The 18,300-nt window shown below is 44.4% G+C and overlaps 1 long non-coding RNA gene across 1 annotated transcript; it reads left to right on the top strand.

The window, feature by feature from the left end:
• The first annotated feature begins 2,852 nt into the window (after positions 1-2,852).
• On the top strand, positions 2,853-5,772 carry LOC109757196 (uncharacterized). Its single transcript, XR_002231467.4, has 3 exons — positions 2,853-3,339; positions 3,966-4,105; positions 5,310-5,772. It is a non-coding gene; the product is annotated as an uncharacterized lncRNA (long non-coding RNA).
• Positions 5,773-18,300: the final 12,528 nt, after the last annotated feature.

Below are 18,300 nucleotides of genomic sequence, written 5' to 3' on the forward strand. Positions count from 1 at the left end.
TTCTTCTCTACGGCCAAGCGGCGAGTGGAGGAGAGAAGGGGCAGCCCCTCTGAATGGATCGGGATCGAGAGAGCCGCGCATCAAGGAGGAGCTCGTGGGGGAGGGGGGTTTGGCTCTGTTGACGCCGTCATGACGCCGGCAGCACAGATGAACAGAGACGAGAGAGCTCAGATCCAATCGCCCGTGAAGCTCAGATCGAATCGCCCGTGAAGACGTCGTTGTTTGGTTTAGAATTATATATAATCGTGGGTTGTTAGGAAGGTATTTAGCGGGAAGCCAATTTTTTGGTGGAAAAAAGACGCTAATTTGGGACTTTTTAGCGGGAGGTTAAAAATTATTGACGCAAACGACACTACACCTAAATTAGGTGGTGGGAAAGTAACAATTTTTGTTTAAAAAAATTCAAGGGAATTTTCTAGATTGTAAATATATTTCGAGATGGAGGGAATACTAAAATTTATTTGTAAGAAGTTATATCGTGGTGAAAAAACCACCAAATCCGAGAATTGTGTGTTCTCGTTGTCGATATTTGCATAGTCGTCGCCATTTGAGGAAGCCAATTAACGAACAAAAAAGAGTTTTCTATTTATATTGTTAAACAACCATCACATACATCGAAGCAACCGATACAAACGGACGCCACACATCCAAGGCAAGATACACGACGGGCTGAGGACTCCAAGACGATGCCTCCAGGAAAGGCACGACCACGAATGTCGCCATCGTCCGATCCGAAGATCAAGTTTTCATTCGGAGTAAGACAGAAGGAATGAGAGGAACGCGACGTCCACGGACGCCTTCACCGTCAACCAGTGCACGGACTAGGTAGGTGATGTACCGCGGTGCTTCAACCCCTCCGCCGCAAACCCGGTCAGCCAACCACCCGCAGCCAATTAGGAAGGTGTTGTTTCATCATGGATCTACACTTAGGTTGGGATATGTCAGTTTTTTTTGCCTTGGTCAACTGTTGGTCAAAGTAGCAAAAATTTGGCCAATTCTGAACTACATCTCACATAAACCTCATGCGACCCTCACTTTAAAACTATTAGGTTATACTCTTATCTCGAAACATAAGTACTGATGGGATGGGTTGATGAGACTGTCGATCTATGTCAGTCTTGATCTCACATTCCGATCTTCAGATGGGGTGATCTCAACATCTTTCATTTTATAGGACAATCCGTTGAGGGTTTGTCCACGCCAGAGTAGGTCCAACATAATTATGCCGCTTTTGTTCAAACGATAAGCATAGAGATTCAACTATGTAAAATAAACACCCCTGCATCGCGACGCCTTTGCCTGTCGGATCCGTCCTACATAGGATCCACACGCAAGGGGGCGAACGAGCCCTGCCGCCGCTGGCCGGGCTTCACCTAGTCATGCCCTCTAGCGGCGGTTGGGGAGGGGAGGAGCGGGAGGCGGGGTGCTGGGAGTCGGCTAGTGATCTCTCCTGTCGCCTGCGAGGGCGACTCGGAGGGTCCTTCACGCCAAAGTAGGTCCAACACAATCATGTTGCTTTTGTTTTAATGAAAATAATAGAGATTCAACTATGTCAATTATCAACCAAACAATTTTTTTAAGATTTACTTATTGGTATATCACACATTTGTAAAAAAAAGTATTAGATAAGGCCAACGCCTTGTCTCTTCTTTATATATTCATTTTCAGATATAAAAAATCTTCAAGTCTTGGTCCGTCGCAAAAATCATCCCTCGTGCACACACCGACAGCATCAACAAATCTCTTAAAATCTTTCACGATGCCACACGACAAACAACATGATAAGTGGTAGCTGCAAGCTAGTAGTAGCCGGTAACAATGAAGAACTTGTTTTAATGCTGTGTATAAGTCCAACCGTGTGATTGTCTTTGCTGTTGGTCCTTGTTGGAATATCATCTGCAGTATGCAAGTTTCAAACTTTAGAATTGTGTATGTATAAATCTAAAACCCATGTTGACTCCGGCCGGGTCAGTTAGGAAGGGTGTTTAGCAGGAAGGAAAAAATAGACTATTTTTTCATGGGAACACAAAATATTGGCGCAAACTACGTTCAACCTAAATTAGGTGGTGGAAAAGTAACACTTTTTAGAAGAAATGTTTACAATAATGAAATAAATTAGGAAAAAATATTTCAGAGAAATATGAGAATATGTGTTGCTAAGAGCAACTCCAACACGGCGACCCATTTCATCTGCTACCGTCCGTTTGGGTCGCCGCGGACAAAAGTGATAGCCCAACGCGCCGACTCATTACCAAAAGTGATGGGTGGCACAGGACGTTGATACGTGTCGATTGTTGGGCGGCATCGGCTCCGGGGTGGATGGACGGAGAGCTCGGGAACGAAGCGCACGGTCTTGGAAGCTTTCGACGGAGCCGCGCCCGGAGTCTTGTGAGACGAGTTCCCCTGAGCCTCAATACAGGCGAGGAGGTGTCGATGGGAGGAATCGGACATCCAGGCGACTCTGCGGGACACGTGGACGATCAGGGGAAAATAGCTGATGCCGGACCCCGGGTTGTACTTGACCTCGGGCCGCGGTCGTCGTGCCGACATATGCTACCTACACTACTTAAGTAGGTAAAAATATGCAACCAACTTACTATATAAATATCAGTTTAATTTTTAAAAATGCAAAAATAATGAGGTCATTTTAATTTGTGGTTTAAAAGTTGCAAATAATCAAAGTTTGGTCAATAGAATTACTATCTTCTTTCAAACAGAAAAAAAGGGCCATGTCGATCACGTATTTCAGTAATATTTTTTTTGCGTGGACATATTTCAGTAATATACGCTATCGGACTATCGAAAAAAAACACTCTATCTGGTGGAGCGCGTCCGCGTCCGCGCGATGGATCAGGGGCTCGCGCGATGGATCAGACGCGCGTCTGGTGGGTTGCGCCGCGCGAGATCTCCTCCCCCTTTCCTTCGATCATTTTCTTTCTGTTTCCTCCGCTCCTTCTTTCCCACGATCTCGTGCCTCTTTTCCTCTTTCCTTGCCAAAAAGAAACAACTTCCTCGATCCCCTGTTCCGCCGCCGTGCGACCACAGCAGCCACATCATGGCGGCGCGACGAAGCAGCCCACGCCGGCGCCTCACTGCCGCTCCCCTCTCCCTCTAACCTTGCTCCGCCACCCGCCGCTCGGCGCCTTCCGCTCCGCCTGTCGGCCTTCTCCTCCGTGGATCTCGGCTGGTCGATCCTGCCCGTGGGCGCGTGGCTGGACCGCCCGACATCTCAACTCCGGCGCCAACCGGCTCTGCTCCGGCTCTTCCGCCATCCTGCTCGCCTGCCCCCGACTGGCTCGCCTGCCTCCCGTGCGACCTACTACCTCCACAACAACAAAAGTATCATTATTCCCCCTGTTTCCCTCTGTATTTTTCATTGCAAGTGCAGCAAAGTGCAGCAAATTTAGATTTTGTTGTGTTTGTGAAGAGCCATACCCTTTTATCGAAAAAATGCTGCTGATTGCTTACCTATTTGCTGCTGAAATCTTGAAGTAGTTGACTAATTTTCCCTTGCTTGCTGTGTTATACAGTATATCTCGCTGAGATGGTTTGTTATATCCTACTAAAATCTTGTGTCATATGTCCTGCTCTTCAGTGAGAAATAGCAGGATAGAAATGTAAGAAGCAGGTACTTAATTAGTAATTTGGTAGTTGAAAGATTGATCTGCTATTACTGGACATCAAGTAACTTTTACATATGTACATATGATTCATGCATTGACGAAGGGAACATTGCGTGGAAATTGATTCGAGAAATTGTTGTCATGATCGGTAATTAAATACTTGGGAACAACTGCTTTTTAAGATGTCTTGAGCTTTACTCAAGGTGCTCAAGTGAAACAACTACTACTCACTGAAGGGTCTGTTTATGTCTTGGAAGTGATCTGTAACATATGCTTCCAGTATATGCAATCTGGTATTTCTTCTGTATGTTTTTAATGGTCAATTTTGTTTGTTTTGTTCAGATGTTCCTTGAATTTCTAAATCAGAAAGAGTGATGCTCAATGAGATTTAGGTCATGCTAAGACATCGACAATCAATGCCGACAAGCCTCCACTATCTATTGTGGAAATTAACAACTGTGTTGAGCAATTCGGAAATGCAGGTATGCCACGACCTCTATTATATAGGGTGTAATCGTGAGAGGTGGGAGGTATGGGGCGAGATGGTTTCATTTTAGGCCTCGTTGCGCTTGAGGTAGATGAGGCGGATGTGGAGGTCTGGAGGAGAACCTCTCTTTTTTCTTGGTTTATTTGTCCTGTGATAAGTGACCGCCTACCTGTGTATCTCTCTGCTTAGGATATCAAAATTTACTTGTATGTAATAATCCTGTGAAAGATCGCTTTTGCCTAGTTGACGTCCACTGAAAATGATAAGATTTGAGATATAGCGTGAGGGTGAAAACACAGTGGCTAGCAAGAGCCATCTTTATTTGAACGGAAAAGCCATCAAAAGGTGGTCAGCTTCCCGGATAAGTAACTAATATTTCTCAATCCTAATCTAACTACTCCCTTGGTGCATGCTGCTTGACTAGTTGCTCCTGTCTTGGATTCTCTGGGTGAAAACACATGTGAATTGATTTAATTGTTGACACATTGACAATAGCTGTTCTCCATCACGTATTAGTACTGCGGAATTGGTTTTTACTCCCTCCGTAAAGAAATATAAGTGCATTTAGATAACTAAAGTAGTGATCTAAACGCTCTGATATTTGTTTACAGAGGGAGTAATAAATTTCCTATTCTCTATTTGTTCCTAAGGGAACGTGGTCTTTGAACTGTGAAGGGGTTTATTAATTGGTTAATCATCGACATTGTCTGTTTTTCATCACGGATCACTACTGTTATATTTATGTTACCAAGAGTCGGCAGTACAGTCAAGGAAATCGCATGATTGAACTAGATAGAAAATAGACAATCCCTGAACTAGATAGGTAATATTCTGACTGTTTCAACTCTGTATGGTTTGCTGAAGAAAATAGGCAATCCCTGAAATAGATAGGTAATATTCTGTCTGTTTGAACTCCGTGTGGTTGCTGAAGAACTCAGTATGGTGTCTGAAGAATATTGGTTACAGTTTCAAGTAGTGACCCATGTCTTATTGCCATTTCAAAATACGTGATTCTACACAAGTTCAGTGAAAATCAACCCGTTTTGTATTCCTGCTCATGAACTCCATATGTGGAAAACAGCATGAAGAAGATGATTCTCATTTGTTATGTGCTCCCTTTGATTATACACTTCTCTCCTCGTGTACTCATTTTGTTATATATACTTGGGATACTTACGGAATAATTTCTGCCATTGTAGGTACAAAAAGAAAATTACTCACCACTGAAATGAGAAATGTATGGCTTTGTTCGCAACTGTGCCTGACAAATATAGAAATTCGTAAGAAACTAATCTCTTCTGCACTGTACATGAGGCGATACACAAGCTGATCTCATTAGGCGAAATGCAGGCTGAATCCTGGCTGATATGTGTATAGTTCAGTGGAGTAGCATCCTGTTTTTTCCCAATGTATTTGACTTGATACTTCCTCGCGTTTTGTTAGACATACTTCTGTAGTCCCCTTTGGGTAACGCGGGTGTACACTGAGTGAAAAGCTGACATGATCCAGATATTGTTTAGTCTTGTGAAAGGCGGTGTGTATATTGGTACAGAAAAAGCCTAGATTGTACTGATTTTGGCAGGCAAGCATACAGTCTTTAGGAGTATACTAACTTGTAGCCTTTGATCTTTCTTATGTTGAAATTACATTTTCTCTCGTTAATTATTTCTGACAAAAACATGTTTATTTATGTGGCATAATTTTGGTCTCATCTGGTCATTCTGATAGTTCTTACGTTGCGGCAAGTCTTACGTTGCAGTCTCACAAGGTTGATGTCTTGTACAGATTGCTGCAATTTATGATGCCTTAAATATGTTACTTACGTCAGACGTCAGCCCTATATCTATGTTACATAGTGTAATAAGAAATTTACATGAGTAGTTTTGCTTTCGGGGTTGAAAAATGTGGGCTGGCTTCTAGCAAAAAAAAAGAGAGGAAAATGTGGGCTGGCTGGAATGGGCGCACACAACGGTTTCTTACTTTAGGCTCGCAGCTTTTTTTTTTCTTTGGTGGCTGGCTGGTCAGAATGGGCGAAGGAAGTTTTCTTAGCTTTGTCGCAGCTTTTCTTAAGGTGGTGGTTATCCAAAATCATGTCGCCGGAATCCCACACACGGGCTGGCTCTGGATGGTGCGCCGGATCGGTGGGGTGAAGAATATTCTTCACCCTGAGTGACGAATAGCGCGACCCAGCCTGTCTAACAATACGACATTGTGCAGGAAGTAACTCATAACAAATCAGACAACTAAACTATGTAGAAAAGCGTGTTGTACCTTGGGTGAGAGAATCTTGGATGCTATACATTTTTATTAACATCACATAAATACATACAATCACACCAAGCAAGATACAAAAAAAATTAGGAATGAAGAGAATGTGAGGATTTGCGGCCAGTGCTCACGACTCACCTTGGTGAGAAGGGCACTGAGCTTGCCGTCTTTCCGGTGCCGAGGACGACCTTGCTACCGGAGGAGGTCAGTAGGGCGAGTGGAGGAGACCCTGGCAGTGCAAGAAACCCTAAAGTGAAGGGCGTCCGCGAGTGTGCAACACTTCGCACGCGCGTAAGCGAGCGTTCCTCCAAGTTGTGGTACCACCGATGTCCACTTTGCAAGATATGTGACTAAAATACAACTTATGTGCAATTTGTGGTACCAAATATGTTAATACCTCTATGAACTACTACGCCCCTTTAGTCAGATCCCGAGAAATAGTATAATAAATAAATGAAATCAGGGGCACTGTAGAGAATATCGTTGCAATATCCTGCTCCTTTTTTTCGCAACACTAGAGGATTGTTGCAATATGTTGTACGTATTACCATGGATGCACAAGTTGTCGCAATATGTAATAGTTATTGCAACACAACGAAGGTGAGGCAAAAAACCACCCTATTACAACCAATACATGTTTTGTTGCAATAAGAAGCCATGTATTTTGCGACAATATCTATGGCTAGCGCCACATGTCAGAATTGTTGCAATATATGTCTAAATATTGCCACAAAGATTTACTTTGTTGCAATACCTAGTATTTATTGCAACAAAATGACCAATTCACGCAACGGGGCGCAACTGTCGCAATATCACTGCCATATGGCAACGTTGATGCAGCTTGTGGCAATACATGGCTTCTATTGCAACAAAATGAGTACCTAGCGCGATGAAACGAAACTGTGGCAATATGTAGATCCTATTACCACGAACTGCAATTTTGTGGTAATATAGCATTTTATTGCAACGAAAGATAGCTGTAGCAATAAATTTTGTTGCAATAGACCGGAATCCTTGTAGTGACATATCTGACAAAGACAGGCGGAACAAGCCTCCGCTCTCATAGCCTTTTCCAACAAATTGTCCATACTTAGTAATTACAACTTTATTGGATTCGAAAACCAACTTAAAACCATCTCGACATAAGCGGGAACCGCTAACGAGATTTTTATTGATAGACGGCACATGATGAACGTTCTTCAGACGCACGGTCTTCCCCCAAGTAAACTTCAGATCAACCGTACCAGCACCCCGAACGACAGCATGTGACCCGTTTCCCATCAGCACGGGAGAAGTCCCTGTGACCTGGTAAGAAGAAAACATGGAGGCATCAGCACAAACATGTACATTGACACTGGTATCAATTAACCAATCAGGAGATTGAAATACTGAAAGAATGGTAGGTAGAATACCGTACCCAGATTCCTTCATATCAGTATCACCGATGAGAACATTAGCAGACTTGCCGCTCTTCTCATGTTCACGCTCCTCAAAGAGGTTAGGGCACTTCGTAGCCCAGTGATTAGGATCACCGCAGACATGGCAAAGTCCCTTCCCCTTCTTATGAGAATTCTTCTTGAAGTTGGTAGAATGTGATGGCTTGTTCTTTGTATCAAACTTGCCTTTGCCCTGAGTTTTGTTCTTGTTGTTTTTGAACTTGTTGGGCTGGAAGTTCTTCTTCTGTACCATGTGGGCACTAGAAGCTCCCTCAACAACTCGAGCACGTGTGTCCTTTGCTCTCGCCTTCTCTTCAACATCAAGAGTACCAATGAGACCCGCAACGGAGAACTCCTGTCTCTTGTGTTTCAGGGAAGTAGCAAAATTGTTCCACGAAGGTGGAAGCTTGGCAATGATGCCTCCGGCAACAAATTTGTCTGGCAACACACACTTGAAGTACTCAAGTTCTTTTGCGAGCGACTGTATCTCATGAGCCTGCTATACAACAGAGCGCTCATCAGTCATCTTGTAATCATAGAATTGCTCCATGACGTACAACTCGCTGCCGGCGTCCGAGGCACCAAACTTGGCCTCGAGCGCAGCCCACATGTCCTTGCCATTGTCAAACGACATATATGAATCCACAATGAAATCATCAAGAACACTCAGAAGAGCGCCTTTAAAGAGAGTATCGATCTTCTCAAAAGCTTCCAGCTGTGCTGGATTAAGATCGCCCTCAGGCTTGCCCTTGGTGGCGTCATAGCAGCCCATGGTCTGAAACCAATAGACTGCTCTCATGCGCTACCTCTTATATTGCGCCCCCTTAAAGGCAGGCGGCTTCAGATGCGCAGCAAAACCACTCGGAGTAAATTGCCTATAATCAGGTTTTGGATTGTTGGAAATATGAGCAAATTACTACGAGATTTAATCCGAATGAACAAAAGATAAATCATGACAGCAATAGCAGGATTAAACTAATCATGCGAACTAGCATAGTAGATGGACATATCACATCTAGGGCACATACTAGAAACATGAATTCTACCACGATCTCGAACAGGAAGGATAGAATCACATACGGTGCAGTGGGAGCAGCACCGCCGGCGTTGACGTTGTTGCCCATGTCGTCGAGGATGAGGTTGCCGAGGTCGGGGAAGAAGTCATCGTTCGCAAAGTCGTCGCTGCCAGCAGTCGCACGAGTGCGCTCCCCAAAAACCTGATCGCCCCTCTCCCGTACAGGATCACGAGAGGCGGGGTTCCGGAGGCCTGCTGTCCCTTCTCCCGGTGCATGCCGAAAGGATGGATGGAGAAGACTTGCTTGGCGGCGCAATGATCTGGAACGGTGGTGAGAAACCATACGAAGCGGCGGCGGCTAGGGTAGACATACCCACGTCCGAGTCGTCACGATCCAAAAGAATCGGAAACAGTTCAGTAATTAACTTCCCGAGCAGCAAAAATATAGACAACGTGCATAGCTCTGTCCTTGGCTCGGCTCAATCCCGCAACCCGCGGCGCGGCGCGGCGTGGCGTGATGAGGCGAGCGAGGAGGAGGAGCACGCGTGTAGGTCTCCTCTTCTCATGCTCATACAAGTGGTAGAAGAGCTCACCTTATAAAGAGGTGCAACTCTCTCTCAACTTACATGGTGGGACTAAACTTTAGTCTCACTCACTTCACTCACATGTGTGCATGAATGGGCCAAGAGAATTTCAGAATTTTAGTTGGGCTTTGGGCCAAAGGCCTACTAGCAAAATTCCAACAAATGGCTCAACCCAAAGCAATGGGCGGTTTGGGCTTTAAAGATTTTCTGTTGTTCAATATGGCAATGCTAGCAAGAAAGGCGTGGCGCATCCTACAACATCCTGATTCATTGAGCGCACGTCTATTGAGAAGCATATACTACCCAGAATCCACCATATTGGAGGCAAGTATTGGCAACCATCCAAGTCTGATCTGGAGGGCTGTCATAGGAGGGAGAGATGTGTTGAAACAAGGGTTGATAACGCGCATTGGTAATTGCCAGACTACTAACATTTCAGCAGATAATTGGTTGCCAAGAGACGAGATGCTTCAACCCTACGGATGCATATCAGCAAACCCTCGGGACCTTGTCTCCGAATTGATAGATGCGACCTAGGCTACATGGAATATAGTGCGAGTCTGCGTGGTATTCATGCCAATGGATATTCCGGTGATCTTGAGCATACCCATCTGCACGCAGAATATGGAGGATTTTTGGTGCTGGAATTTCGAGCGATCGGGTCAAGTCTCGGTACAATTGGCATACAATATCCTAGTGTCTACTAGACAAAGACGAGAGGCGTGGCTGGAAGGTACAGCGGGCTCCTCCAGCTCAAATAACGAAGAAGGGGAGTGGAAAAAGCTATGGAAAACTCAGGTGCCAGGAAAGATTGAGATATTTCTATGGCTGTTGGCGAAGCATTCCATCCCGACAGAGGATGTTAGAGCTCACAGGCATATGTCGAATTCAAGCTCATGCGGTCTGTGTGGAGGACTTGACTCGTGGAGACATTCACTTCTAGAGTGCACGGTGGCACGTTGTACCTGGGCGCTAGCGGATGATGAACTGGAAAATAACTTGATCTCATGATCGGTCCCAAGCGCCAAATGCTGGTTGTTTCACTTGATGGAGACGTTGTCTCACTCAGATTTTATCAAAGTTGCAGTGACACTATGGGCGATCTGGTCCTCTCGGAGAAAAGCGATCCACGAGGGTGTTTTTCAAAGCCCACAAGGAATGCAAGCATTCATCAAAAGATACTTGGCTTATCTTGATATTGTAAGGGAGAAGATACGTACACAAGGGGCAGTTTGCACCCAGCAGCCGAGGAGAGGTAGTCGGCCAAAGGCTCCTCCTTCCGGGTTGCCAAAGATACATGTTGACGCCAGAGTATCTCGCCGAGGTGGAGGTACGGTTGCAGCTATGTAATAGGGATGAACGAGCACTAGTAGAAAAAGAGGCTTTCATACGCCCCCATTAGTCCCCAAAATAATCGAACCGCGACAAAAGGGGTCTTTAGTCGCGGTTCGGGAGGAGACCCACGACCAACTATCTGGGCCCAGCGCGCTCGGTCGACAGCTGGCAGACGGGAGGGGCTTTAGTCCCGGTTGGCCTGGCCAACCGGGACTAAAGGTCCCCGAAGGCCTTTAGTCGCGGTTGGCCAGGCCAACCGGGACTAAAGGCCCATCCTAGTCGCGGTTGGCTAGGCCAACCGGGACTAAAGGCCCATCCCTATATATAGGACTCAGCTCACTTCACTTCACTCAGCTCACTTCACAATATTCAGAAGGGGGTGGTGGGTTTGCTTTTGGTTCCTCCTATGCACACAAGGTGTTCGATGAAATGCCCGAGAGCCTGAAACAAACATGATATGAAGTGTCCGAGCCACACTTGAGCTTTCTCATTTATTTTTCCTCCGCGATCGCGGTTAGCAACTTGAACCTTTCATGTGTCATTGATAAAATATGCATGTGTGTAGTTCATTGTTTAATTTGTATTATTTCTAGCTAGTTAGTTTAACAAATGCATGATGGTTAATTATATACTTTATATAATAATAATGCAGATGAATCGGCAATGGATGTACGGTCCCCGACTCTCCGGCGAGTTCACTACGGGTTTGAAAGATTTCCTCGTAGTGGCAAATGCGAACAAGCAGCAAGGTTTTATTATCTGTCCATGTGCTGTCTGTAAGAATCAGAAGGGTTACTCCTCCTCAAGAGACGTTCACATGCACCTGCTTCGGCACGGTTTCATGCGAAGCTATAATTGTTGGACCAAGCATGGAGAAAGAGGGGTTAGAATGGAAGAAGATGAAGAAGGGGATGATATCGATGAAAACTATCATGATCATTTCGGTGATACTTTCATGGAGGATGATGCTGAAGGTGGGGAAGGGTTAGGTGAAGGTGAAGAAGAGGCACATGATGAGCCCGCTGATGATCTTGGTCGGACCATTGCTGATGCACGGAGACGCTGCGAAACTGACAAGGATAGGGAGAATTTGGATCGCATGTTAGAGGATCACAAAAAGTCGTTGTATCCAGGATGCGATAATAGTCTGAAAAAGCTGGGCTGCACACTGGATTTGCTAAAATGGAAGGCACAGGAAGGTGTAGGTGACTCATCATTTGAAAATTTGCTGAAAATGTTGAAGAATATGTTTCCGAAGAATAACGAGTTGCCCGCCAGTACGTACGAAGCAAAGAAGGTTGTCTGCCCTCTAGGTTTAGAGGTTCTGAAGATACATGCATGCATTAACGACTGCATCCTCTACCGCGGTGAATACGAGAATTTGAATGAATGCCCTGTATGCACTGCATTGCGTTATAAGATCAGAGGCGATGACCCTGGTGACGATGTTGAGGGCGAGAAACCCAGGAAGAGGGTTCCCGCCAAGGTGATGTGGTATGCTCCTATAATACCACGGTTGAAACGTCTGTTCAGGAACAAAAAGCATGCCAAGTCGTTGCGATGGCACAAAGAGGACCGTGAGTCCGACGGGGAGTTGAGACACACCGCTGATGGAACGCAATGGAGAAAGATCGACAGAGTGTTCAAAGATTTTGCAGCTGACGCAAGGAACATAAGATTTGGTCTAAGTACTGATGGCATGAATCCTTTTGGCGAGCAGAGCTCCAGCCATAGCACCTGGCCCGTGACTCTATGCATCTACAACCTTCCTCCTTGGTTGTGCATGAAGCGGAAGTTCATTATGATGCCAGTGCTCATCCAAGGTCCAAAGCAACCCGGGAACGACATCGATGTGTACCTAAGGCCATTAGTTGATGAACTTTTACAGTTGTGGGCCAGACCTGGTGTACGTGTCTGGGATGAGCACAAAGGAGAGGAATTTGACCTACGAGCGTTGCTTTTTGTAACCATCAACGATTGGCCTGCTCTCAGTAACCTTTCAGGACAGACAAATAAGGGATACAATGCATGCACGCACTGCTTACATGAGACTGAAAGTGTACGTTTGGTTAATTTTAAGAAGAACGTGTACCTGGGTCATCGTCGATTTCTTCCCCGAAATCATAACGTAAGAAAGAAAGGCAAGCATTTCAACGGCAAGGCAGATCACTGGCCGAAGCCTGCGGAACGTACTGGTGCTGAGATATTTGATATGGTCAAGGATTTGAAAGTCATCTTTGGAAAGGGTCCTGGCGGACAATCAGTTCCGCGGGGAGTTGACGGGCACGCACCCATGTGGAAGAAGAAATCTATATTTTGGGAGCTAGAATATTGGAAAGTCCTAGATGTCCGCTCTGCAATCGACGTGATGCATGTTACGAAGAATATTTGCGTGAACCTGCTAAGCTTCTTGGGCGTGTATGGGAAGACAAATGATACAAAGGAAGCACGGCAGGACCAGCAACTTTTGAAAGACCCAGATGACCGGCATCCGGAATGGTTTCAAGGTCGTGCCAGCTACGCTCTTACCAAAGAAGAGAAGGTCATTTTTTTTGAATGCCTGAGCAGTATGAAGGTCCCGTCTGGCTTCTCGTCGAATATAAAGGGAATAATAAACATGGCGGAGAAAAAGTTCCAAAACCTGAAGTCTCACGACTGCCACGTGATTATGACGCAATTGCTTCCGATTGCTTTGAGGGGGCTCCTACCGGAAAATGTTCGAGTAGCCATTGTGAAGCTATGTGCATTCCTCAATGCAATCTCTCAGAAGGTAATCAATCCAGAAGATCTACCACGGTTACAAAACGATGTGGTCCAATGCCTTGTCAGTTTCGAGTTGGTGTTCCCACCATCCTTCTTCGATATTATGACGCACCTCCTGCTCCACCTAGTCGAAGAGATTTCCATTCTCGGTCCTGTATTTCTACACAATATGTTCCCCTTTGAGAGGTTCATGGGAGTATTAAAGAAATATGTTCGTAACCATGCTAGGCCAGAAGGAAGCATCGTCAAGGGCTATGGAAATGAGGAGGTAATTGAGTTCTGTATTGACTATGTTCCTGACCTTAAGCCGATTGGTATTCCTCAATCACGGCACGAGGGGAGACTAAGTGGAAAAGGCAAGATCGGAAGGAAATCCACGATATGTATGGACGGTCATTCTATGACTGAAGCACACCACACAGTTCTGCAAAATTCCAGCTTGGTGGCTCCGTACTTCGAGCAACACAAGAATATTTTACGCTCGGACAACCCGGGGAAGCCTGAATCCTGGATTAGAAAGGCCCACATGGAGACTTTCGGCAGTTGGTTGCGAAAACATTTAATGAATGACAATGATGATGTTGGAGATCAGCTGTACATGTTGGCCAAGAAACCATCTTCGACTATAACGATTTTCCAAGGGTACGAGATAAATGGGAATACATTTTACACCATCGCCCAAGATAAAAAGAGCACCAATCAAAACAGTGGTGTCCGCTTTGATGCAGCAACCGAGAATGGGCGAAAGGTCACATATTATGGTTACATAGAGGAGATATGGGAACTTGACTATGGACCCTCCTTTAAGGTCCCTTTGTTCCGGTGCAAATGGTTCAAGCTAACAGGAGGTGGGGTAAAGGTGGACGAGCAATACAGAATGACAATGGTGGATTTCAACAATCTTGGTTACCTTGACGAACCATTCGTCCTTGCCAAAGATGTCGCTCAGGTTTTTTATTTGAAGGACATGAGTAGCAAACCGAGGAAACGGAAAGATAAGAAAACGATCAGTACATCATGCGATGATCCAAAGCGCCACATTGTTCTTTCAGGCAAAAGAAACATCGTGGGAGTGGAGGACAAGACAGACATGTCAGAAGATTATAATAAGTTTGGTGAAATTCCGCCCTTCAAAGTGAACACTGACCCAAGCATTAAGTTAAATGATGAGGATGCTCCATGGATACGGCACAATCGTAAGCAAGCAGGGACACAAGGGAAGAATTGATGTGTAATAATTTATTGTACCAAACTTTGTTGAATGGATCATGTGAATTAAAACGTACGATGGCGAATCCGGATGATTTGTATTTGGTCGATGAACTGAATGATGTATCAAACCTTTTGTCAAACCTTCAAGGAATCGATGAACTGAATTTTTTGATATATTATTTGTATTTTTAAGATTTTAAAATGAATTAGTTTTATTTTTCTGATTTTTTTGATATATTATTTGTATTTTTAAGATTTTAAAATGAATTAGTTTTATTTTTCTGATTTTTTTGATATCTAATTGTATTTTTAAGATTTTAAAATGAATTAGTTTTATTTTTCTGAATTTTTTTGATATATAATTGTATTTTTAAGATTTTAAAATGAATTAGTTTTATTTTTCTGATTTTTTTGATATATTATTTGTATTTTTAAGATTTTAAAATGAATTAGTTTATTTTTCTGATTTTTTGATATATTATTTGTATTTTTAAGATTTTAAAATGAATTAGTTTTATTTTTCTGATTTTTTTGATATATAATTGTATTTTTAAGATTTTAAAATGAAGTAGTTTTATTTTTCTGATTTTTTTGATATATAATTGTATTTTTAAGATTTTAAAATGAATTAGTTTTATTTTTCTGATTTTTTGATATATTATTTGTATTTTTAAGATTTTAAAATGAATTAGTTTTATTTTTCTGATTTTTTTGATATATAATTGTATTTTGAAGATTTTAAAATGAATTAGTTTTATTTTATATAAAAAGGACCTGTAGTCGCGGTTCGTGACACGAACCGCGACTAAAGGCTCTTTCTGCGCGGGAATGAAAGTGGCGCCAAAACCCTTTAGTCCCGGTTGGGGAGGCGGACCGCGACTAAAGGTACCCTTTAGTCGCGGTTGGTGTCCCCAACCGGGACTAAAGGGTACCTTTAGTCGCGGTCCGCCTCCCCAACCGGGACTAAAGCTCTGTCTATATATACAACACTTAGCATTTTCCGCGGTCCGCCTCCCATTCTCCTCTCGACGCCGAAGCCCTGCCCCGACGCCGATCGACGCCGACGCCGCCAGGCTGCTGCCCCGACGCCGATCGACGCCGACGCCCTGCCCCGACGCCGATGCCCTGCCCCCAGTGAGCTCCGCCGCCCCCCACTTCCCCTGCCCTGCGCGCCGCCGCCCCGGCCCCAGTGAGCGCCGCCGCCGCCGCCCCTGCCCTGCCCTAGCGCGCCGCCGCTGCCGCCGCCCCTGCCCTGCCCTGCCCCTGCCCGCCGCCCGCCGCCCCTGGCCCTGCCCCTGCCCGCCGCCCGCTGCCCCTGCCCGCCGCCCCTGGCCCTGGCCCTGCCCGCCGCCCGCTGCCCCTGCCTGCCGTCCTCCGCCTCCCGCCGCCGCCTGCCGTCCAGGAATGGAAGAAGAAAGAAACCAAATGAAAACCAAAAAGAAAAAGGAAGAAGAAGAAAGAAACCAAAAAGAAAAAGGAAGAAGAAGAAAGAAAAAGGAAGAAGAAGAAAGAAACCAAATGAAAATGTTAAATGTGTTTCAAAAAAAGGAAGAAGAAAGAAACCAAATGAAAACCAAAAAGAAAAACAAAGAAAACAAAACAAAAGAAACCAATGCAAAAGAAACCAAAACAGAAGAAAAGGAAAAACAAAATAAGAAAAGGAAAAAGAAAAGGAAGAAGAAGAAATAAACCAAAAAGAAAAAGGAAGAAGAAGAAAGAAAAAGGAAGAAGAAGAAAGAAACCAAATGAAAAAGGAAGAAGAAGAAAGAAAAAGGAAGAAGAAGAAAGAAACCAAATGAAAATGTTAAATGTTAAATGTTAAATGTTAAATGTGTTTCAAAAAAAGGAAGAAGAAAGAAACCAAATGAAAACCAAAAAGAAAAACAAAGAAAACAAAACAAAAGAAACCAATGCAAAAGAAACCAAAACAGAAGAAAAGGAAAAACAAAATAAGAAAAGGAAGAAGAAAAGGAAGAAGAAAAGGAAAAAGAAAAGGAAGAAGAAAAGGAAAAAGAAAAGGAAGAAGAAAAGGAAAAACAAAATAAGAAAAGGAAAAAGAAAAGGAAGAAGAAAAGGAAAAACAAAAGAAGAAAAGGAAGAAGAAAAGGAAGAAGAAAAGAAAAATGAAAAGGAAGAAGAAAAGGAAGAAGAAAAGGAAAAACAAAATACTTGGCAATGCTCAATAATCTTATTTTTTAATTCCTCCTCCTCTATGTCCCCTTAATCTTATTTTTTAATTCCTTTATACTTAAAGAATTTTTACTACATGCAGGAGTGACATATGGCGGACGATAGAGCCGAGCCGCTTAGGGATCCGGAGGTTGAACGTTATTTAATGGGCATCATCAACAACGAGATTCCTTATGTGCTGGGCTCAGAATATGAGCAAGAAGAGGATGTAGTCTCTTCTTTTCTGAACCTTGACGGTGGAACAAACATTGTCGATGATCAAGAAGGTGAAGGAACGGACATTGTCGACGGAGGTCAACCGTCAACAAACGACGATCTCGAATTGCAAGTAGCAACCACCTCCGGCGAGGTATATATATACATTGAGCCTCTCGTGATACAAACTTACTGAAATGTGAATACATATGTATTAACGCGCGCGACTCTCTTTCTTTTTTTAGCCCTCGGCCGGATCGAGTACGACAAAGCGTGGCAAATCCAAGGCGATGAAAACAGGAGAAACATATGCCATTGAGTTTGTCAGTGAAACCGGCAAGCCCCTACAGCACACCTCAAAGTTTATCAACCAATGCGGAGTCGTTGTTAGAGACAACGTCCCGATCACCGTCCAGGAATGGAAGGAGCCAAAGAAGGCACGTCTTGGTTTCAGTTTTGTCGACAAGAGAACGAAAAAGGATTGCTGGAGAAAGCTTATGGAACATTTCATTCTACCTCCGGAATACAACAAAGTTGATGAATTCGGTAACGAGGTTCCGGGTGGACGTGAGAGGAGGAGGCTAGTTAAAGAGTTCGCTCTTCAGAAGATGGGCGAAGCATTCCGGAACTTCAAGAAAAATTTAACCCGTGACTATGTCAACAAGGGCAAGACTCCGGATTTCAATGGACAACATGAGAAACTGAAAGATGATTGGCCAGAATTTGTGAGGCAAAAGCAATCGGAGCATTTCAAGGAAATATCAAAAAAATAAGGATAATGCGAGTAAGAAAAAGTTCCATCATATTATGGGGCCAGGAGGATACCGCCTTTCGGAGCCTAGGTGGCAGAAGATGGAGGAGGACCTGAGGGTGCGAGGAATCCCTCTAGGTACAGAGGGATGGGACCCAAGGGCCAAAAGCTGGTGGTACGGGCATGGGGGATCGCTAGACCCGGAGACAGGGGTGTGTGTTCACCGGAAGAAAAAGTTTGCTCCCACCCAAGCCCTTATTGACGCAATGACCCAAGCTCAAGAGGGCTTGATCAAGTTCAACAAAGAGAAAGACGCACTGACAACAGCCCTCGGGAATGATGAACACGGAGGACGTGTACGAGGCAAAGGCAAAGTTCCGTGGAAAGTAGGGTTTTCCCAGGACAATGACCCGTACTGTTACAGAAGCCGTAAGAGAAAGA

The sequence above is a fragment of the Aegilops tauschii genome, chromosome 6 (assembly GCF_002575655.3).
Source record: "Aegilops tauschii subsp. strangulata cultivar AL8/78 chromosome 6, Aet v6.0, whole genome shotgun sequence".
In the NCBI taxonomy this organism is placed as follows: domain Eukaryota; kingdom Viridiplantae; phylum Streptophyta; class Magnoliopsida; order Poales; family Poaceae; genus Aegilops; species Aegilops tauschii.